General features: G+C 49.0%; 1 pseudogene; it reads left to right on the top strand.

The window, feature by feature from the left end:
* Positions 1-3,734: 3,734 nt before the first annotated feature.
* On the top strand, positions 3,735-5,279 carry LOC123171181 (uncharacterized; annotated as a pseudogene).
* The last annotated feature ends 17,785 nt before the right edge of the window (positions 5,280-23,064 follow it).

Here is a 23,064-nt window from a genome sequence, read left to right on the forward strand (position 1 = left end):
GGACCGGAAGACATCCAGAGGACTTGGAGTGCAAGTCAGGGAAGCCACGAGGAAGCCACAAGGTCGGAGGGCGCGCCCAGGGGGTAGGGCGTGCCCCCACCCTTGTGGGCCCCTCATGACTCCACTGACCTATTTCTCCCGCCTATATATTCTCAAATATTCCAAAACCTACCAGGAGAGCCACGAAAACACTTTTCCACTGCCGCAACCTTCTGTACCCGTGAGATCCCATCTAGGGGCCTTTTCCGGCGTCCTGTCGGAGGGGGAGTCGATCACGGAGGGCTTCTACATCAACACCATTGCCTCTCCGGTGAAGCGTGAGTATTTTACCTCAGACCTACGGGTCCATAGCTAGTATCTGGATGGCTTCTTCTCTCTCTTTGGTTCTCAATACCATGTTCTCCTCGATGTTCTTGGAGATCCGATGTAATACTCTTTTGCGGTGTGTTTGCCGAGATGCGATGAATTGTGGATTTATGATCAGCTTATCTATGAATATTATTTGAATCTTCTCTAAATTCTTATATGCATGATTTGATATCTTTGGAAGTCTCTTCGAACTATCGATTTGGTTTGGCCAACTAGATTGGTTTTTCTTGCTCGATCCTAGCTTTGGGTTCAACTAGGACACCGCAAGATTGAACCCAAAGCTAAGCACTTCTCCCATTGCAAGAAAAACCAATCTAGTTGGCCAAACCAAACCGATAGTTCGAAGAGAATTACACAGATGCCAAATCATGCATACAAGAATTCAGAGAAGATTCAAATAATATTCATAGATAAGCTCATCATAAATCCACAATTCATGGGATCTCGATAAACACACCGCAAAAGAAGATTACATCGGATAGATCTCCAAAAACATCGAGGAGAACATGATATTGAGAATCAAAGAGAGAGAAGAAGCCATCTAGCTACTAGCTATGGACCCGTAGGTCTATGGTAAACTACTCATGCTTCATCGAAAGGGCAATAGACTTGATGTAGAAGCCCTCCGTTATCGAATCCCCCTCTGGCAGGATGCCGAAAAAGGCCCCAAGATGGGATCTCACGGGAACAGAAGGTTGCGGTGGTGGAAAAGTGTTTTCGTGGATACTTCTGGTGGTTTGGGAATATTTGTGAATATATAGGCCCAAGAATTAGGTCAGGGAACTCACGAGGGGCCCACAAGGCAGGGGGCACGCCCTACCCCCTGGGCGGGCCCTCCCCCCTTGTGGCCGCCTCATGGCTCTTCCGACTTGATCTCCAAGTCTCTGGGGTGTCTTCTGGTCCAAGAAAAATCATCACGAAAGTTTTATTCCGTTTGGACTCCATTTGGTATTCCTTTTGTGCGAAACTCAAAAACAAGGAAAAAACAGAAACTGGCACTGGGCTGTAGGTTAATAGGTTAGTCCAAAAAATAATATAAAATAGCATATTAATGCATATAAAACATCCAAAACAGATAATATAATAGCATGGCACAATCAAAAATTATAGATACATTGGAGACATATCAATCGTTCTTAGAAAAAACTCTGTGCAGGTTATTTTTCGGCACAGAAGTTTTGCCAAAAAACAGGGGGTTATGTGTTGACGCTCGAAAGTGGCACGATCATAAAGAGTTGCTTGAAGTTATATCAAGATCAAGTCAAAATTATGGATGTAAGCCACCATTGGAAGAACCTTTCGAGAAGATCAAAATTGATATAAAGATGGTCCAATACAGAATCCGAACACAAAAAATATGTCAGCTTCAAGAGGTGCTTGTGTTGCCATCAGGTTATAAAATGGTATGAAACATTATTAAGGTGGCCCCCTATGAAGAAAGTTTCAACATAAAAGTTCTTCGTCTCGTCGAAACAGATGATTTTAATATAAAATCATCTCAATCCGAGATCATATGCAAAAGTTTGAGCCACCAGAATGCGGCCCTGTCATGAACAAAAAAGTAGCGCGCCCCATAAGACACTCATATGCCATATGTCTGATGGGTAGCGCCAGTAATTGTCTATTCTATGCGATCTATTCGGCCTTCAAGATGGCCTTGAATCGAAAAACGTTCAACATCAAAGTTGTTCGTCTCATCGAAATGGCTAAATTTGCTTTTGGGTGCATCTTCATCCGAGGTCATTTGTGGCCTGTGAGACCCAAAAACCGAACTGATGTCTTAGATTTACCTAAATCCGAGTTCGGTTAACTTTGTAAATATTTGGATGGGATTTGGACTCCTTTTTCTTGTACGGGAAGTCCAGCCGCCTCATAAATAGATGAGAGGTGATGGCCGATTGAACAACACACAATCGAACAATCATCTACCACTTGTACCTTTATCTTTTACCTTCTCCCTTTGTTCTTCTTCTTCTCGTTCTTCGTTTGGAGGGCGGTGAACCTCGAGGCCCTAGGGGCGATCACGTCGACCCAAGGCAGCCCATAGCCACGCCGCGCCCTGACGGGGTCCCTCCCGAGCATGTGGGGTTTCGGGTCTACAGAAGCACCCACCGGATTGCTTGCGTACCGCGCTTCCGGACGGGTCTCTTTTGACGTGAGCTGCGGTGCATCGGCGTCGAGGATACACGGTGACATGTCCGTGTGCAAACAACGAGTCAACTTTGTTAGGCATGGAACGAGTCAAGAAGAGCGGTGAAAATTCGAAGGAAAAAGGCACTTGTGTTGTAGTAGCTGTAGCGGCACACCAACAAACACTCACGACCCAAACTCATAGATAAACTGGAAAAACAAAACAACAACCAACTGAAAAAATAATACCATATAGAATGTATCCGTTGGAGCTCCCCGGGCTCTCGTCCCCGCACGCGGCACCCGGCCGCCCCGCCCCGCCGGCGGTCGCCCCCCTAGTCTGCTGCCCCCTCCCTCCTTCCGGCCGGTGCGCCTGGCCCCGGGGGCCCCCTGGTTCTTCTCTGAGGCGCAGAAGCTGCTGCTTCGGTCTTCTGCGCTGGCCTCTATGCCGGATCTGGGTGCGGCGCCTCCTCCGATCCCCTGCTCCCACCCTGCTGCTGCACCCGCCCTGGGGTGCACGCCGGCGTCCGTCTCCCCTGCGCGTGCGACGCGCTCGTCGGGCGGATCTGGCGATTTTGTCCTGGATTCGGCCCCCTTGCCTGCTGGCATTGATGAGGAGGGCGAGTTCGTTCCAGGCTCGGCCACTCCGTCCCCCCAGGCTTTGTTGGGGCTTCCCCCTCCTCTGCGCGCATTCAAGTCTCCGCGGCCGCGCCGGACGCCTTCAATGCGGCCACCCGCCTCCGCTCCATCATCACCATCCCCCTCGCCCATCCCGGCTCGTCAATGCGGCGTCAGGAGGCGTCCTTGCGCCGCGGCCTGTCCCGTCCGCTCCTCGGGAGGAGGAGGGCTGGACTTTCGTGCAGCGGCAGCGCCGCCCTCGACGGGACGTGCCTTCAAGCCGGGCGTCTGCCGTCCCGTCCCATCCCGCGCCGGGCGGCCTCGACGAGCAACGCCGAGCCAATTTCATCCGCTTCAAAAAGCGCACGGAGGGGCGCTGCTCTCGCTGTCTCGCCCCCAAACACCACGGCTCGTCTGCCTGTCTCGACCCTGTGCGCTGCCTCTCCTGCAACCTCTCGGGCCACATCAAGCGCTGCTACCCCCTGCGGCGTGCGTCAAAGCAGCGTCCGGCCTCCCCGCCTGCAGCCCCTCCACTGCGCCGCTCACCCGCCGCTTCGGGTGCGCGTTCCTGGGCTGAGGTTGTCGCCTCCCCGTCCGCTCCCCCTCCCCGCGCTGAGATGGCTCGCGCTTCTGCCGGAATCGGGGCGCCGGACGCCCGCCCCGAGGAGGACTCGTGCTTCATCCCGTCGTCATTCGACATGGACCGCGACATGCTTGAGTGGGAGCAGACGACGGCCATCGCCTGGGCCATCAACGCGCCGCGGCGGCTCGTCGCGCTGGACGTCGACCGCGCCATCCGGAAGCAATTCTGGCTCAGCCATGAGGACGTGGCTATCACCCCGTACCACCCGGTGGAGTTCCTCGTCAAGTTCGAGCACAAGGCCCAGTGCGACGCGTCGCTTGCCGCGGATCGCGTGCGTGCTGCCGGCGCCATCGTCCACATCAGGCTGTGGCGTCCTCTGGAGCGCGCATTCGGGGCCGCCCTCAACTACCGAGTGCACCTGTGCTTGGAGAATGTCCCTGACTACGCGTGGACGCCGTACATCGCCGAGCGCATCATCGGCCGGCGCTGCTCCCTGGATCACCTCGACAACCACTCCGCGCTCCGGACAAACTCCAAGACGCTCGACCTTTGGGCCTGGACTGCAGACCCAAACCTCATCCGCAAGGTCATCTGGCTAACATTCACCACCCGTCCATCCGGTGGCCTGAAGGTGTTCGCCAATGTGGCGAGGCCGTCCGGTTGCAAGTGTGGCGCAACCTTCCGGGTGCTGGTCCACTTGGACATGGTGGAGGACCACTCCAATGCTCCCCTGGACTGCTACACCTCTGACGGTCGCGCCGAGGCGTTCAGCCCTCCCAGGCTGCCGCTGGAGTGGCACTTGGAGTGCGTCGACGGTGTTCCGCTGCCTCTTGGAGCCACCCTTGCCCTCCCTGAAGTGGGAGGCAGCTCGCGGGCTACTGCACCGCGTCACCGAGACCGGGGCTCGGACGACCACCCCCGACAGATGCCGCGGCGCCGGGACGACAATCACGACTACGACGACCACGACTACGACGACGACTACGACGATGACTGGCGTGGCGGCGGCGGCCAGGACAGACGCGGTCGGGTGCCCCGCTCCAACGACTCGGCCTTGGACGGGCGCAGGGAGCGCACCCGCTCTCCTCGACATCGCGACGTGGATTCGGCGCGTCATGGACGTCGCCGTGTGGGCTCCCCCGTGGGCGCTGCGTCTCCTGTCATGGCGATGGAGGTCGACCCGGTGGCATGCGGAAAGCTGCACCTTCTGTCCGACGGCGGCGCTACTGCGGGGCCTCGCCTCCCGCTGGTGGACCACGCCCGCCTACTTCGGTCCGAGCTGTCGGCGGCTATCGACACCGCGCTCGCTCCGCTACGCTCGGAATTCTCTGCCATGCGTCGGCGGCTGGCCGGCCTTGCTGAAAGGATGGAGGGTGCCTTCGTCAAGCTCGGTTCGACCGCTGGCGGCCCGGCCAGCCCATCCTTGCTGGCTGGCGCGGCTGTTGGCGTGGTGGAGGAGGGTTCGGCAGTGGCCGCCCTGCCTACGCTGTCGGCCTGCTTTGCGGGACTCGCCCTGTCCCCGGACGTGCGGAGCCTTGACACGCCGGGGGTTGAAGCCTGGTCCGCCACCGAACGATGATGCTTCGCCTCTGGCCCTGCCTGTCGATGCTGGCCACGCGATGTGCGATGCTGGGGGTGACCCTGTCGGGCTCCTTGTCGCTGCGCTTCTCTCCGCCGCCCTCGTGATCAGGCCTGAGCCGGTCGCTGTCCACTCGGTCATTGCAGCTGGGAGTGGCCCGGTAGAGATCCTCGTCGCCGCGACCCCTCCCCCCCCACTGTCGTCGTCGAGCCTGGGCGGACGCCACCGACCCGGTCGGAGCTCTCACGCTGTCGGCAGATGCTTGCCCTGAACCCGCCGTCATTGTTGCCCCGGCAGATGCTGCGGACGTGCCTCCAATTGGGAACCCCCTGGAGTCTTTCCTCGCCAGCGTCGCCGGGGAGCCGCCCGCCCCGTTGCTGTCTACTCCGGCCACCCATAGGGGCAAGGGGGGCGTGCCGGTCGCGCCCGCTCGTCGTAGCGCCCGGCTCGACAAGAAGAAGGCAAAAGCCCCGCCCGGGGTTGCTACAGAGGCGGTCCAGGAGCTCATTGCCAAGGTTTGTGGTGTACTGGACCCGTCTGTCGGATACGACGACAAGGCTAAGCACGCCTAGAAGGAAATATGCCCTAGAGGCAATAATAAAGTATTATATATTTCCTTATATCATGATAAATGTTTATTATTCACATCACTATAAGCCTTGCAAGCATTATGACTAATGAGTTAGTTGCGGGATGATGTATTACGGAACGAGTAAAGAGACTTGCCGGTAACGAGATTGAACTAGGTATCGAGATACCGACGATCGAATCTCGGGCAAGTAACATACGGATGACAAAGGGAACAACGTATGTTGTTATGCGGTCTGACCGATAAAGATCTTCGTAGAATATGTGGGAGCCAATATGGGCATCCAGGTCCCGCTATTGGTTATTGACCGGAGAGGTGTCTCGGTCATGTCTACATAGTTCTCGAACCCGAAGGGTCCGCACGCTTAACGTTATGATGACAGTTTTATTGAGTTTTGATGTACCGAAGGAGTTCGGAGTCCCGGATGAGATCGGGGACATGACGAGGAGTCTCGAAATGGCTGAGACGTAAAGATCGATTTGGACGACTATATTCGGACTTCGGAAAGGTTCCGAGTGATTCGGGTATTTTTCGGAGTACCGGAGAGTTACGGGAATTCGTATTGGGCCTTAATGGGCCATACGGGAAAGGAGAGGAAGACCCCAAAGGGTGGCCGCACCCCTCCCCATGGGCTAGTCCGAATTGGACTAGGGAAGGGGGCGCCCCCTTCCTTCTTTCTCCTTCCCCCTTCCCTTCTCCTACTCCCACAAGGAAAGGAGGAGTCCTACTCCCGGTGGGAGTAGGACTCCCCCCTTTGGCGCGCCTCTCCCCTTGGCCGGCTGCCTCCCCCTTGCTCCTTTATATACGGAGGCAGGGGGCACCCCAGAGACACAACAATTGATTCTTGAGATCTCTTAGCCGTGTGCGGTGCCCCCCTCCACCATATTACACCTCGATAATACCGTTGCGGAGCTTAGGCAAAGCCCTGCATCGGTGGAACATCATCATCGTCACCACGCCGTCGTGCTGACGAAACTCTCCCTCAACACTCGGCTGGATCGGAGTTCGAGAGACGTCATCGAGCTGAACGTGTGTAGAACTCGGAGGTGCCGTGCCTTCGGTACTTGATCGGTCGGATCGTGAAGACGTTCGACTACATCAACCGCGTTGTGATAACGCTTCCGCTGTCGGTCTACGAGGGTACGTGGACAACACTCTCCCCTCTCGTTGCTATGCATCACCATGATCTTGCGTGTGCGTAGGAATTTTTTTGAAATTACTACGTTCCCCAACAGTGGCATCCGAGCCTGGTTTTATGCGTTGATGCTATGCACGAGTAGAACACAAGTGAGTTGTGGGCGATATAAGTCATATTGCTTACCAGCATGTCATACTTTGGTTCAGCGGTATTGTGAGATGAAGCGGCCCAGACCGACATTACGCGTACGCTTACGCGAGACTGGTTTCACCGTTGCGAGCACTCGTTGCTTAAAGGTGACCGGCGGGTGTCTGTCTCTCTCAGTTTAGTTGAACCGAGTGTGGCTACGCCCGGTCCTTGCGAAGGTTAAAACAGCACCAACTTGACAAACTATCGTTGTGGTTTTGATGCGTAGGTAAGAACGGTTCTTGCTAAGCCCGTAGCAGCCATGTAAAACTTGCAACAACAAAGTAGAGGACGTCTAACTTGTTTTTGCAGGGCATGTTGTGATGTGATATGGTCAAGACATGATGTGATATAATTTGTTGTATGAGATGATCATGTTTTGTAACTGAGTTATCGGCAACTGGCAGGAGCCATATGGTTGTCGCTTTATTGTATGAGATGCAATCACCATGTAATAGTTTTACTTTATCACTAAGCGGTAGCGATAGTCGTAAAAGCAATTAGTTGGCGATACGACAACGATACTACGATGGAGATCAAGGTGTCGCGCCGGTAACGATGGTGATCATGACGGTGCTTCGGAGATGGAGATCACGAACACGGTGCTTCGGAGATGGAGATCACGAACACGGTGCGCCGGTAATGATGGTGATCATGACGGTGCTTCGGAGATGGAGATCACAAGCACGGTGCTTCGGAGATGGAGATCACAAGCACAAGATGATGATGGCCATATCATATCACTTATATTGATTGCATGTGATGTTAATCCTTTATGCATCTTATCTTGCTTTGATTGACGGTAGCATTATAAGATGATCTCTCACTAAAATTTCAAGATAAAAGTGTTCTCCCTGAGTATGCACTGTTGCGAAAGTTCTTCGTGCTGAGACACCACGTGTTAATCGGGTGTGATAGGCTCTACGTTCAAATACAACGGGTGCAAAACAGTTGCACACGCGGAATATTCAGGTTAAACTTGACGAGCCTAGCATATACAGATATGGCCTCGAAACACAGAGAACGAAAGGTCGAGCTTGAATCATATAGTAGATATGATCAACATAGTGATGTTCACCATTGAAACTACACCATCTCACGTGTTAATCAGACATGGTTTAGTTGCTTTGGATCACGTAATCACTTAGATGATTAGAGAGATGTCTATCTAAGTGGGAGTTCTTAAGTAATATGATTAATTGAACTTAAATTTATCATGAACTTAGTCTTGACAGTATTTTGCAAGTTATGTTGTAGATCAATAGCTCACGTTGTTGCTTCCCTGTGTCTATTTTTGATATGATTCCTAGAGAAAATTATGTTGAAAGATGTTAGTAGCAAAGATGCGGATTGGATCCGTGATCTGAGGATTATCCTCATTGCTGCACAGAAGAATTATGTCCTTAATGCACCGCTAGGTGACAGACCTATTGCAGGAGCAGATGCAGACGTTATGAACGCTTTGGCTAGCTCAATATGATGACTACTTCATAGTTTAGTGCACCATGCTTAAACGGCTTAGAATCGGGATTTCAAAGACGTTTTGAACGTCATGGACCATATGAGATGTTCCAGGAGTTGAAGTTAATATTTCAAGCAAATACCCGAGTTGAGAGATATGAAGTCTCCAACAAGTTCTATAGCTAAAAGATGGAAGAGAATCGCTCAACTAGTGAGCATGTGCTCAGATTGTCTGGGTACTACAATCGCTTGAATCAAGTGGGAGTTAATCTTCCAGATAAAATAAGTGATTGACAGAATTCTCTAGTCACCATCACCAAGTTAGTAGAACTTCGTGATGAACTATGGTATGCAAGGGATGACGAAAGTAATTCCCGAGCTCTTCGTGATGCTGAAATCGACGAAGGTAGAAATCAAGAAAAACATCAAGTGTTGATGGTTGACGAGACCACTAGTTTCAAGAAAAGGGCAAAGGGAAGAAGGGGAACTTCAAAAAGAACGGCAAGCAAGTTGCTACTCAAGTGAAGAAGCCCAAGTCTGTACCTAAGCCTGAGACTAAGTGCTTCTACTGCAAAGGGACTGGTCACTGGAGGCGAAACTGCCCCAAGTATTTGGTGGATAAGAAGGATGGCAAAGTGAACAAAGGTATATTGGATATACATGTTATTGATGTGTGCTTACTAGTGTTTATAGCAACCCCTCAGTATTTGATACTGGTTCAGTTGCTAAAGAGTAGTAACTCGAAAACGGGAGTTGCAGAATAAACAGAGACTAGTAAAAGGCGAGGTGACGATGTGTGTTGGAAGTAGTTCCAAGATTGATATGATCATCATCGCACACTCCCTATACTTTCGGGATTAGTGTTGAAACTAAATAAGTGTTATTTGGTGTTTGCGTTGAGCATGAATATGATTTGATCATGTTTATTGCAATACGGTTATTCATTTAAGTTAGAGAACAAATGTTGTTCTGTTTACATGAATAAAAACCTTCTATGGTCATACACACCAACGAAAATGGTTTGTTGGATCTCGATCGTAGTGATACACATAATCATAATATTGAAGCCAAAAGATGCAAACTTAATAATGATAGTGCAACTTATTTGTGGCACTGCCGTTTAGGTCATATTGGTGTAAAGCGCATGAAGAAACTCCATACTGATGGGATTTTGGAATCACTTGATTATGAATCACTTGATGCTTGCGAACCGTGCCTCATGGGCAAGATGACTGAAACGCCGTTCTCTGGAACTATGGAGAGAGCAACAGATTTGTTGGAAATCATACATACAGATGTATGTGGTCCGATGAATATTGAGGCTCGTAGCAGGTATCATTATTTTCTGACCTTCACAGATGATTTGAGAAGATATGGGTATATCTGCTTAATGAAACAGAAGTCTGAAACATTTGAAAAGTTCATATAATTTCAGAGTGAAGCGGAAAATCATCATAACAAGAAAATAAAGTTTCTACGATCTGATCGTGGAGAAGAGTATTTGAGTTACGAGTTTGGCCTTCAGTTAAAACAATGTGAAATAGTTTCGCTACTCACGCCACCTGGAACACCACAGTGTAATGGTGTGTCCAAACATCGTAACCGTACTTTATTAGATATGGTGCGATCTATGATGTCTCTTACTGATTTACCGCTATCGTTTTGGGGTTATGCTTTAGAGACGGCTGCATTCACTCTAAATAGGACACCATCGAAATCCGTTGAGACGACGCCTTATGAACTATGGTTTGGCAAGAAACCAAAGTTGTTGTATCTTAAAGTTTGGGGTTGCGATGCTTATGTGAAGAAACTTCAACCTGATAAGCTCGAACCTAAATCGGAGAAATGTGTCTTCATAGGATACCCAAAAGAGACTGCTGGGTATACCTTCTATCACAGATCCGAAGGCAAGATATTCGTTGCTAGGAATGGATCCTTTCTAGAGAAGGAGTTTCTCTCGAAAGATGTGAGTGGGAGGAAAGTAGAACTTGATGAGGTAACTGTACCTGCTCCCTTATTGGAAAGTAGATCATCGCAGAAATCAGTTTCTGCGACACCTACACCAAGTAGTGAGGAAGTTAATGATAATGATCATGAAACTTCAGATCAAGTTATTACTGAACTTCGTAGGTCAACTAGATCAAGATCCGCACCAGAGTGGTATGGTAATCCTGTTCTGGAGGTCATGTTACTAGACCATGGCGAACCTACGAACTATGAAGAAGCGATGGTGAGCCCAGATTCCGCAAAATGGCTTGAAGCCATGAAATCCGAGATGGGATCCATGTATGAGAACAAAGTATGGACTTTGGTTGACTTGCCCGATGGTCGGCAAGCCATTGAAAACAAACGGATCTTCAAGAGGAAGACGGACGCTGATAATAGTGTTACTATCTACAAAGCTAGAATTGTCGCAAAAAGGTTTTCGACAAGTTCAAAGTGTTGACTACGATGAGAGTTTCTCACTCGTATCTATGCTTAAGTCTGTCCGAATCATGTTAGCAATTGCCGCATTTTATGAAATATGGCAAATGGATAAACAAAACTGCATTCCTTAATGGATTTATTAAAGAAGAGTTGTATATGATGCAACCAGAAGGTTTTGTCAATCCTAAAGGTGCTAACAAAATATGCAAGCTCCAGGGATCCATCTGTGGACTGGTCCAAGCATCTCGGAGTTGGAATATACGCTTTGATAAGTTGATCAAAGGATATAGTTTTATACAGACTTGCGATGAAGCCTGTATTTACAAGAAAGTGAGTGGGAGCACTACAGCATTTCTGATAAGTATATGTGAATGACATATTGTTGATCGGAAATAATGTAGAATTATTCTGCAAAGCAAAAAGGAGTGTTTGAAAGGAGTTTTTCAAAGAAAGACCTCGGTGAAGCTGCTTACATATTGAGCATCAAGATCTATAGAGATAGATGAAGACGCTTGATAAGTTTTTCAATGAGTACATACCTTAACAAGATTTTGAAGTAGTTCAAATAGAACAGTCAAACAAAGAGTTCTTGCCTGTGTTACAAGGTGTGAAATTGAGTAAATACTCAAAGCCAGACCACGGCAAAAGATAGAAAGATAATGAAAGTCATTCCCTATGCCTTGGCCATAGGTTCTATAAAGTATGCCATGCTGTATATCAGATCTATTGTATACCCTACACTGATTTTGGCAAGGGAGTACAATAGTGATCTAGGAGTAGATCACTGGACAGCGGTCAAAAATTATCCTTAGTGGAATAAGGATATGTTTCTCGATTATGGAAGTGAAAAAAGGTTCGTCGTAAAGGGTTACGTCGATGCAAGTTTTGACACTAAATCTAGATGACTCTAAGTCTCGGTCTAGATACATATTGAAAGTGGGAGCAATTAGCTAGAGTAGCTCCGAGCAGAGCATTGTAAACATAGAAATTTGCAAAATACTTACGGATCTGAATGTGACAGACCCGTTGACTAAAATTATCTCACAATCAAAACATGATCACACCTTAGTACTCTTTGGGTGTTAATCACATAGCGATGTGAACTAGATTATTGACTCTAGTAAACCCTTTGAGTGTTAGTCACATAGAGATGTGAACTATGGGTGTTAATCACATGGTGATGTGAATTATTGATGTTAAATCACATGGCGATGTGAACTAGATTATTGACTCTAGTGCAAGTGGGAGACTGAAGGAAATATGCCCTAGAGGCAATAATAAAGTATTATATATTTCCTTATATCATGATAAATGTTTATTATTCATGCTAGAATTGTATTAACCGGAAACATAATACATGTGTGAATACATAGACAAACAGAGTGTCACTAGTATGCCTCTACTTGACTAGCTCGTTAATCAAAGATGGTTATGTTTCCTAGCCATAGACATGAGTTGTCATTTGATTAACGGGATCACCTCATTAGGAGAATGACGTGATTGACATGACCCATTACGTTAGCTTACCACCCGATCGTTTAGTATGTTGCTATTGCTTTCTTCATGACTTATACATGTTCCTATGACTATGAGATTATGCAACTCCCGTTTAGCGGAGGAACACTTTGTGTGCTACCAAACGTCACAACGTAACTGGGTGATTATAAAGGTGCTCTACAGGTGTCTCCAAAGGTACTTGTTGGGTTGGCGTATTTTCAAGATTAGGATTTGTCACTCCGATTGTCGGAGAGGTATCTCTGGGCCCACTCGGTAATACACATCACTATAAGCCTTGCAAGCATTATGACTAATGAGTTAGTTGTGGGATGATGTATTACGGAACGAGTAAAGAGACTTGCCGGTAACGAGATTGAACTAGGTATCGAGATACCAACGATCGAATCTCGGGCAAGTAACATACCGATGACAAAGGGAACAACGTATGTTGTTATGCGGTCTGACCGATAAAGATCTTCGTAGAATATGTGGGAGCCAATATGGGCATCTAGGTCCCGCTATTGGTTATTGACCGGAGAGGTGTCTCGGTCATGTCTACATAGTTCTCGAACCCGAAGGGTCCGCACGCTTAACGTTACGATGACAGTTTTATTGAGTTTTGATGTACCGAAGGAGTTCGGAGTCCCGGATGAGATCGGGGACATGACGAGGAGTCTCGAAATGGCCGAGACGTAAAGATCGATATTGGACGACTATATTCGGACTTCGGAAAGGTTCCGAGTGATTCGGGTATTTTTCGGAGTACCGGAGAGTTACGGGAATTCGTATTGGGCCTTAATGGGCCATACGGGAAAGGAGAGGAAGACCCCAAAGGGTGGCCGCACCCCTCCCCATGGGCTAGTCCGAATTGGACTAGGGAAGGGGGCGCCCCCTTCCTTCTTTCTCCTTCCCCCTTCCCTTCTCCTACTCCCACAAGGAAAGGAGGAGTCCTACTCCCGGTGGGAGTAGGACTCCCCCCTTTGGCGCGCCTCTCCCCTTGGCCGGCTGCCTCCCCCTTGCTCCTTTATATACGGAGGCAGGGGGCACCCCAGAGACACAACAATTGATTCTTGAGATCTCTTAGCCGTGTGCGGTGCCCCCTCCACCATATTACACCTCGATAATACCGTTGCGGAGCTTAGGCGAAGCCCTGCGTCGGTGGAACATCATCATCGTCACCACGCCGTCGTGCTGACGAAACTCTCCCTCAACACTCGGCTGGATCGGAGTTCGAGGGACGTCATCGAGCTGAACGTGTGTAGAACTCGGAGGTGTCGTGCGTTCGGTACTTGATCGGTCGGATCGTGAAGACGTTCGACTACATCAACCGCGTTGTGATAACGCTTCCGCTGTCGGTCTACGAGGGTACGTAGACAACACTCTCCCCTCTCGTTGCTATGCATCACCATGATCTTGCGTGTGCGTAGGATTTTTTTTGAAATTACTACGTTCCCCAACAGGCCTACCTCGACTTGTTCAGCACCCCGCTCGCGGCCCCCGTGGTCCAGGCTATTGCTGGACTGGTAGCGCACGCCAAGGATATCACCCAAAAGAAGGCGCAGAAGAACAAGAAGAAGGCCGCCCAGGAGGTTGCAAACGCTGTTGCCTAGGTCGCTGATGTGTAGGCTCCCTAGCTGCCATTGCTTGTTGGGCTCCTCTCCTGCGAGCATGATGTATCACCGTTCCTTTCCTGCTCTTCATTTTAGTCGTCCAGAACCATGTATCATCGCGACCGGAGGTCGCCTATCTTCCCTACATTGTGTCACCAAGCTCAAGTCTGCAAGCTGCACTTCACTCCGTTTCATTCTTTTTCCTCGGCGCCTCCTGAAGTCTACATCCACCGTGCTACTTTTAAGTTTCCCATATGGCGCAATCTGACGTAAAAATTATCTGCTGGAACGTCCGGGACTTAACTCGCGCGCTCACCGTGACGCCGTTCGCAATATCGTTCGCGACTCCCACGCCTCCATCGTCTGTCTCCAAGAGACGAAGCTACAACTAGTTGATGACTCCATCATCAGGGAGATGCTTGGCCCTTGCTTCACCGCCAATTACTTTGTCTTGCCTGCATCTGGCACTAGAGGAGGAATGATCTTGGCCGCGTCGGACCGCTTCTTCGCGCTGTCAAACTGCCACGCTACTCCGGGCACCATCTCCGCCTCTGTCTCCATGCTAAAGGATCGCATTGCCTGGACCATCACTTGCGTCTATGGTCCTCAGGGTGAGTCAGAGAAGGTGGCTTTCATTGAGGAGTTGAGGGCTCTCTCTGCCACGACTGGAAGGCAGTGGCTTCTTTTGGGGGATTTCAATCTGATCACTAAAGCGGCGGACAAGAGCAACGCCAACATCAATCGCCGTCTCATTGGGAAATTCCGCGGGGCCCTTGACTTCATGCAGCTAAAAGAGCTACGTATGTGTGGGAGGCACTTCACCTGGTCCAATGAGCAAGCAAATCCGGTCATGACCAAGATTGACCACGTTTCCCACTCCGATGACTGGGATTTGCTCTTCCCAAATGCGCATCTCTAGGCCATCTCAACGACCTGCTCCGACCATGCCCCGCTATTCCTTCAGGGGTGCGTCGACAATGCGAGGAAGCCATCCTTCAAGTTTGAGGAGTTCTGGCTGTGACTCCCCGGCTTCCATGATGCAGTCGCGGCCGTGTGGAACAAGCCCGTCCTGTCCCGGGATGCCCTCCGTACGATTCATATCAAGTTGTGCCGAACTGCGAAGGCTTTGCGCAAATGGCAAAAAGAGAGGGTTGGTGTTCTAAACACCCAGATTGCGGTGGCAAAGGAGATCATCTGGCGTCTGGACATCACCGAGGAAGGGCGGCCGCTGTCAGAACCTGAGAGGGTTTTGAGGAGACAACTCAAGGCTTCCTACCTTGGCCTTCTCGCCATCCAGAAGGTCAAGATGAGATAGCGCTCGCGTCTTAGCTGGATCCGTTTGGGGGATGCCACCACCAAGCTTTTCCATGCCCGAGCCAATGGAAGAAGGCGCAAGAATTTCATTCAGGCCATCAGGACCGACGTCGGGCTGGCAATTACAACTGAAGACAAGGAGCGGGCCCTCCTCGACCACTTCCAAGAACACCTCGGAAGGCTGACACGGCGATCCAAACGCCTGGCCTGGGAGAACATCGGTATGCAGCGCCACGACCTATCTCAGCTGGACGCCCCATTTGATGAAGAAGAGATCAAGGAGGTAGTTTTCTCTATGCCTTCGGTCAAGGCGCCAGGACCGGATGGGTTCATTGGCGCCTTCTTCAAGTCCTGCTGGGAGATTATCAAGACCGACGTCGTGGCCGCAATCCTACAACTGGCAGATCTACGGGGTGATTGCACCGGGCTGATCAACTCGGCGAACATAATTCTGATGCCAAAGAAGGCAGACGCCACCAGGATTGGGGACTACCGCCCAATCTGCCTCATCCATAGCATCTCGAAGATTTTCTCGAAGTTGTTAGCAAAGCGGCTCGCCCCTCTGCTCCCCACGCTAGTCTCCAAGAGCCAGAGCGCCTTCGTGAAGAAACGGTGCATCCATGATAACTTCCTACATGTGCAGAACTTGGTAAAGTTGTTGCATCGCATGTCAATGTTGGAAATATGCCCTAGAAGCAATAATAAAATGGTTATTATTATATTTCCTTGTTCATGATAATTGTCTATTGTTCATGCTATAATTGTGTTATCCGGAAATTGTAATACATGTGTGAATACATAGACCACAACATGTCCCTAGTGAGCCTCTAGTTGACTAGCTCGTTGATCAACAGATAGTCATGGTTTCCTGACTATGGACATTGGATGTCATTGATAACGGGATCACATCATTAGGAGAATGATGTGATGGACAAGACCCAATCCTAAGCATAGCACAAAGATCGTGTAGTTCGTTTGCTAGAGCTTTTCCAATGTCAAGTATCATTTCCTTAGACCATGAGATCGTGTAACTCCCGGATGCCGTAGGAGTGCTTTGGGTGTGCCAAACGTCACAACGTAACTGGGTGACTATAAAGGCACACTACAGGTATCTAAGAAAGTGTCTGTTGGGTTGACACGGATCGAGACTGGGATTTGTCACTCCGTATGATGGAGAGGTATCTCTGGGCCCACTCGGTAATGCATCATCATAATGAGCTCAAAGTGACCAAGTGGTTGGTCACGGGATCATGCATTACGGTACGAGTAAAGTGACTTGCCGGTAACGAGATTGAACGAGGTATTGGGATACCGACGATCGAATCTCGGGCAAGTAACGTACCGATTGACAAAGGGAATTGTATACGGGATTGATTGAATCCTCGACATCGTGGTTCATCCGATGAGATCATCGAGGAACATGTGGGAGCCAACATGGGTATCCAGATCCCGCTGTTGGTTATTGACCGGAGAGTCGTCTCGGTCATGTCTGCATGTCTCCCGAACCCGTAGGGTCCACACACTTAAGGTTCGGTGACGCAAGGGTTGTAGAGATATTAGTATGCGGTAACCCGAAAGTTGTTCGGAGTCCCGGATGAGATCCCGGACGTCACGAGGAGTTCCGGAATGGTCCGGAGGTGAAGAATTATATATAGGAAGTCCAGTTTTGGCCACCGGGAAAGTTTCGGGGGTTACCGGTATTGTACCGGGACCACCGGAATGGTCCCGGGGGTCCACCGGGTGGGACCACCTATCCCGGAGGGCCCCATGGGCTGAAGTGGGAGGGGAACCAGCCCCTGGTGGGCTGGTGCGCCCCCCTTGGGCCTCCCCCTGCGCCTAGGGTTGGAAACCCTAGGGGTGGGGGCGCCCCCCACTTGGCTTGGGGGAAGCCACCCCCTTGGCCGCCGCCCCCCTGGAGATTGCATCTCCCAGGGCCGGCGCCCCCCAGGGGCCCTATATATAGTGGGGGGAGGGAGGGCAGCCGCACCACAGCCCCTGGCGCCTCACTCTCCCTCCCGTGACACCTCTCCCTCTCGCTGTGCTTGGCGAAGCCCTGCCGAGATCCCCGCTACTTCCACCACCACGCCGTCGTGCTGCTGGATCTCCATCAACCTCTCCTTCCCCCTTGCTGGATCAAGAAGGAGGAGACGTCGCTGCTCCGTACGTGTGTTGAACGCGGAGGTGCCGTCCGTTCGGCGCTCGGTCATCGGTGATTTGGATCACGACGAGTACGACTCCATCAACCCCGTTCACTTGAACGCTTCCGCTCGCGATCTACAAGGGTATGTAGATGCACTCCTTCCCTCTCGTTGCTAGTACACTACATAGATGGATCTTGGTGATGCGTAGAAAATTTTAAATTTCTGCTACGATCCCCAACAGTGGGATCATGAGCCAGGCCTATGCGTAGTTTCTATGCACGAGTAGAACACAAACTTGTTGTGGGCGTAGATGTTGTCAATTTTCTTGCCACTACTAGTCTTATCTTGTTTTGGCGGCATTGTGGGATGAAGCGGCCCGGACGGACCTTACACGTACGCTTACGTGAGACAGGTTACACCGACTGACATGCACTAGTTGCATAAGGTGGCTAGCGGGTGTCTGTCTCTCCCACTTTAGTCGGAACGGATTCGATGAAAAGGTTCCTTATGAAGGGTAAATAGAAATTGGTATATCACGTTGTGGTTTTACGTAGGTAAGAAACGTTCTTGCTAGAAACCTATAGAAGCCACGTAAAAACATGCAACAACAATTAGAGGACGTCTAACTTGTTTTTGTAGCATGTGCCTTGTCATGTGATATGGCCAAAAGGATGTGATGAATGAGATATATGTGATGTAAGAGATTGATCATGTTCTTGTAATAGGAATCACGACTTGCATGTCGATGAGTATGACAACCGGCAGGAGCCATAGGAGTTGTCTTTATTTTTTGTATGACCTGCGTGTCATTGAATAACGCCATGTAAATTACTTTACTTTATTGCTAAACACGTTAGCCATAGAAGTAGAAGTAATCGTTAGCGTGACAACTTCATGAAGACATGATGATGGAGATCATGATGATGGAGATCATGGTGTCATGCCGGCGACGAAGATGATCATGGCGCCCCGAAGATGGAGATCAAAGGAGCAAAATGATATTGGCCATATCATGTCACTATTTGATTGCATGTGATGTTTATCATGTTTTACATCTTATTAGCTTAGAACGACGGTAGCTTAAATAAGATGATCCCTCACAATAATTTCAAGAAGGTGTTCCCCCTAACTGTGCACCGTTGCGAAGGTTCGTTGTTTCGAAGCACCACGTGATGATCGGGTGTGATAGATTCTAACGTTCGAATACAACGGGTGTAAGCCAGATTTACACACGCAATACACTTAGGTTGACTTGACGAGCCTAGCATGTACAGACATGGCCTCGGAACACGGAAGACCGAAAGGTCGAGCATGAGTCGTATAGAAGATACGATCAACATGAGATGTTCACCGATGTTGACTAGTCCGTCTCACGTGATGATCGGACACGGCCTAGTTGACTCGGATCTTGTTTCACTTAGATGACTAGAGGGATGTCTATCTGAGTGGGAGTTCATTGAATAGTTTGATTAGATGAACTTAATTATCATGAACTTAGTCTAAAACCTTTACAATATGTCTTGTAGATCAAATGGCCCACGTTGCCCTCAACTTCAACGCGTTCCTAGAGAAAACCAAGCTGAAAGATGATGGCAGCAACTATACGGACTGGGTCCGGAACCTGAGGATCATCCTCATAGCTGCCAAGAAAGATTATGTCCTAGAAGCACCGCTAGGTGAAGCACCCATCCCAGAGAACCAAGTCGTTATGAACGCTTGGCAGTCACGTGCTGATGATTACTCCCTCATTCAGTGCGGCATGCTTTACAGCTTAGAACCGGGGCTCCAAAAGCGTTTTGAGCAACACGGAGCATATGAGATGTTCGAAGAGCTGAAAATGGTTTTCCAAGCTCATGCCCGGGTCGAGAGATATGAAGTCTCCGACAAGTTCTTCAGTTGTAAGATGGAGGAAAATAGTTCTGTCAGTGAGCACATACTCAAAATGTCTGGGTTGCACAACCGCTTGACTCAGCTGGGAGTTAATCTCCCGGATGACGCGGTCATTGACAGAATCCTTCAGTCGCTTCCACCAAGCTACAAGAGCTTTGTGATGAACTTCAATATGCAGGGGATGGAAAAGACCATTCCTGAGGTATATTCAATGCTGAAATCAGCGGAGGTGGAGATCAGAAAGGAACATCAAGTGTTGGTGGTGAATAAAACCACTAAGTTCAAGAAAGGCAAGGGTAAGAAGAACTTCAAGAAGGACGGCAAGGGAGTTGCCGCGCCCGGTAAGCCAGTTGCCAGGAAGAAGCCAAAGAATAGACCCAAGCCTAAGACTGAATGCTTTTATTGCAAGGGAAGTGGTCACTGGAAGCGGAACTGCCCCAAATACTTAGCGGAAAAGAAGGCCGGCAACACCAAAGGTATATGTGATATACATGTAATTGATGTGTACCTTACCAGTACTCGTAGTAGCTCCTGGGTATTTGAAACCGGTGCGGTTGCTCATATTTGTAACTCAAAACAGGAGCTGCGGAATAAGCGGAGACTGGCGAAGGACGAGGTGACGATGCGCGTCGGGAATGGTTCCAAGGTCGATGTGATCGCCGTCGGCATGCTACCTCTACATTTACCTACGGGATTAGTTTTAAACCTCAATAATTGTTATTTAGTGCCAGCTTTGAACATGAACATTGTATCAGGATCTCGTTTAATGCGAGATGGCTACTCATTTAAATCCGAGAATAATGGTTGTTCTATTTATATGAGAGATATGTTTTATGGTCATGCCCCGCTGGTCAATGGTTTATTCTTAATGAATCTCGAACGTGATGTTACACATATTCATAGTGTGAATACCAAAAGATGTAAAGTTGATAACGATAGTCCCACATACTTGTGGCACTTCCGCCTTGGTCACGCTGGTGTCAAACGCATGAAGAAACTCCATGCAGATGGACTTTTGGAGTCTCTTGATTACGAATCATTTGACACGTGCGAACCATGCCTCATGGGTAAGATGACCAAGACTCCGTTCTCCGGAACAATGGAGCGAGAAACCAACTTATTGGAAATCATACATACTGATGTGTGCGGTCCAATGAGTGTTGAGGCTCGCGGTGGCTATCATTATGTTCTCACTCTCACTGATGACTTGAGTAGATATGGGTATGTCTACCTAATGAAACACAAGTCTGAAACCTTTGAAAATTTCAAGGAATTTCAGAGTGAGGTTGAGAATCAACGTGACAGGAAAATAAAATTCTTACGATCAGATCGTGGAGGGGAATATTTGAGTCACGAATTTGGCGCACACTTAAGGAAATGTGGAATAGTTTCACAACTCACGCCGCCTAGAACACCTCAGCGTAATGGTGTGTCCGAACGTTGTAATCGCACTCCATTGGATATGGTGCGATCTATGATGTCTCTTACCGATCTACCGCTATCATTCTGGGGCTATGCTTTAGAGACTGCCGCATTCACTTTAAATAGGGCTCCGTCGAAATCCGTTGAGATGACACCGTATGAATTATGGTTTGGGAAGAAACCTAAGCTGTCGTTTCTAAAAGTTTGGGATGCGATGCTTATGTCAAGAAACTTCAACCTGAAAAGCTCGAACCCAAGTCGGAAAAATGCGTCTTCATAGGATACCCTAAGGAAACCATTGGGTATACCTTCTACCTCAGATCCGAAGGCAAAATCTTTGTTGCCAAGAACGGGTCCTTTCTGGAGAAAGAGTTTCTCTCGAAAGAAGTGAGTGGGAGGAAAGTGGAACTTGATGAGGTGATAGTCACCCCTTCCGAACCGGAAAGTAGCGCAGTGCGGGAAAATGTTCCTGTGGTGCCTGCACCGACTGGGGAGGAAGTTAATGATGATGATCATGAAGCTTCAGATCAGGTTACTGCTGAACTTCGTAGGTCCACAAGGACACGTTCCGCACCAGAGTGGTACGGCAACCCTGTCATGGAAATCATGTTGTTAGACAACGGTGAACCTTCAAACTATGAAGAAGTGATGGCGGGCCCGGATTCCAACAAATGGCTTGAAGCCATGCAATCCGAGATAGGATCCATGTATGAAAACGAAGTATGGACTTTGACTGACTTGCCCGATGATCGGCGAGCCATAGAAAATAAATGGATCTTTAAGAAGAAGACAGACGCGGATTGTAATGTGACCATCTATAAGGCTCGACTTGTCGCTAAGGGTTATCGACAAGTTCAAGGGGTTGACTACGATGAGACTTTCTCACCCGTACCGAAGCTGAAGTCCGTCCGAATCATGTTAGCAATTGCCGCATTCTATGATTATGAGATATGGCAAATGGACGTCAAAATGGCATTCCTTAACGGCTTTCTTAAGGAAGAATTGTATATGATGCAGCCGGAAGGTTTTGTCGATCCTAAGAATGCTAACAAGGTATGCAAGCTCCAGCGCTCCATCTATGGGCTGGTGCAAGCATCTCGGAGTTGGAACATTCGATTTGATGAGATGATCAAAGCGTTTGGGTTTACACAGACTTATGGAGAAGCCTGTGTTTACAAGAAAGTGAGTGGGAGCTCTGTAGCATTTCTCTTATTATATATGGATGACATACTATTGATGGGAAATGATATAGAATTCTTGGAAAGTATAAAGGCCTATTTGAATAAGTGTTTTTCAATGAAGGACCTTGGAGAAGCTGCTTATATATTAGGCATCAAGATCTATAGAGATAGATCAAGACGCCTCATTGGTATTTCACAAAGTACGTACCTTGACAAGATATTGAAGAAGTTCCATATGGATCAGTCCAAGAAGGGGTTCTTGCCTGTATTGCAAGGTGTGCAATTGAGCACGGCTCAATGCCCGACCACGGCAAAAGATAGAGAAAAGATGAGTGTCATCCCCTATGCCTCAGCCATAGGGTCTATTATGTATGCCATGATGTGTACCAGACCTGATGTAAACCTTGCCGTAAGTTTGGTAGGAAGGTACCAAAGTAATCTCGGCATGGAACACTGAACAGCGGTCAAGAATATCCTGAAGTACCTGAAAGGACTAAGGATATGTTTCTCGTATATGGAGGTGACGAAGAGCTCGTCGTAAAGGGTTACGTCGATGCTAGCTTCGACACAGATCTGGATGACTCGAAGTCACAAACCGGGTACGTGTATATTTTGAATGGAGGGGCAGTAAGCTGGTGCAGTTGCAAGCAAAGCGTCGTGGCGGGATCTACATGTGAAGCGGAGTACATGGCGGCCTCAGAGGCAGCGCAAGAAGCAATCTGGATGAAGGAGTTCATTACTGACCTAGGGGTGATTCCCAATGCGTCGGGCCCGATGACTCTCTTCTGTGACAACACTGGAGCTATTGCCCTTGCTAAGGAGCCCAGGTTTCACAGGAAGACCAGGCATATCAAGCGTCGCTTCAACTCCATTCGTGAAAGTGTTCAAAATGGAGACATAGATATTTGTAAAGTACATACGGACCTGAA

The sequence above is a fragment of the Triticum aestivum genome, chromosome 7D (assembly GCF_018294505.1).
Source record: "Triticum aestivum cultivar Chinese Spring chromosome 7D, IWGSC CS RefSeq v2.1, whole genome shotgun sequence".
In the NCBI taxonomy this organism is placed as follows: Eukaryota; Viridiplantae; Streptophyta; class Magnoliopsida; order Poales; family Poaceae; genus Triticum; species Triticum aestivum.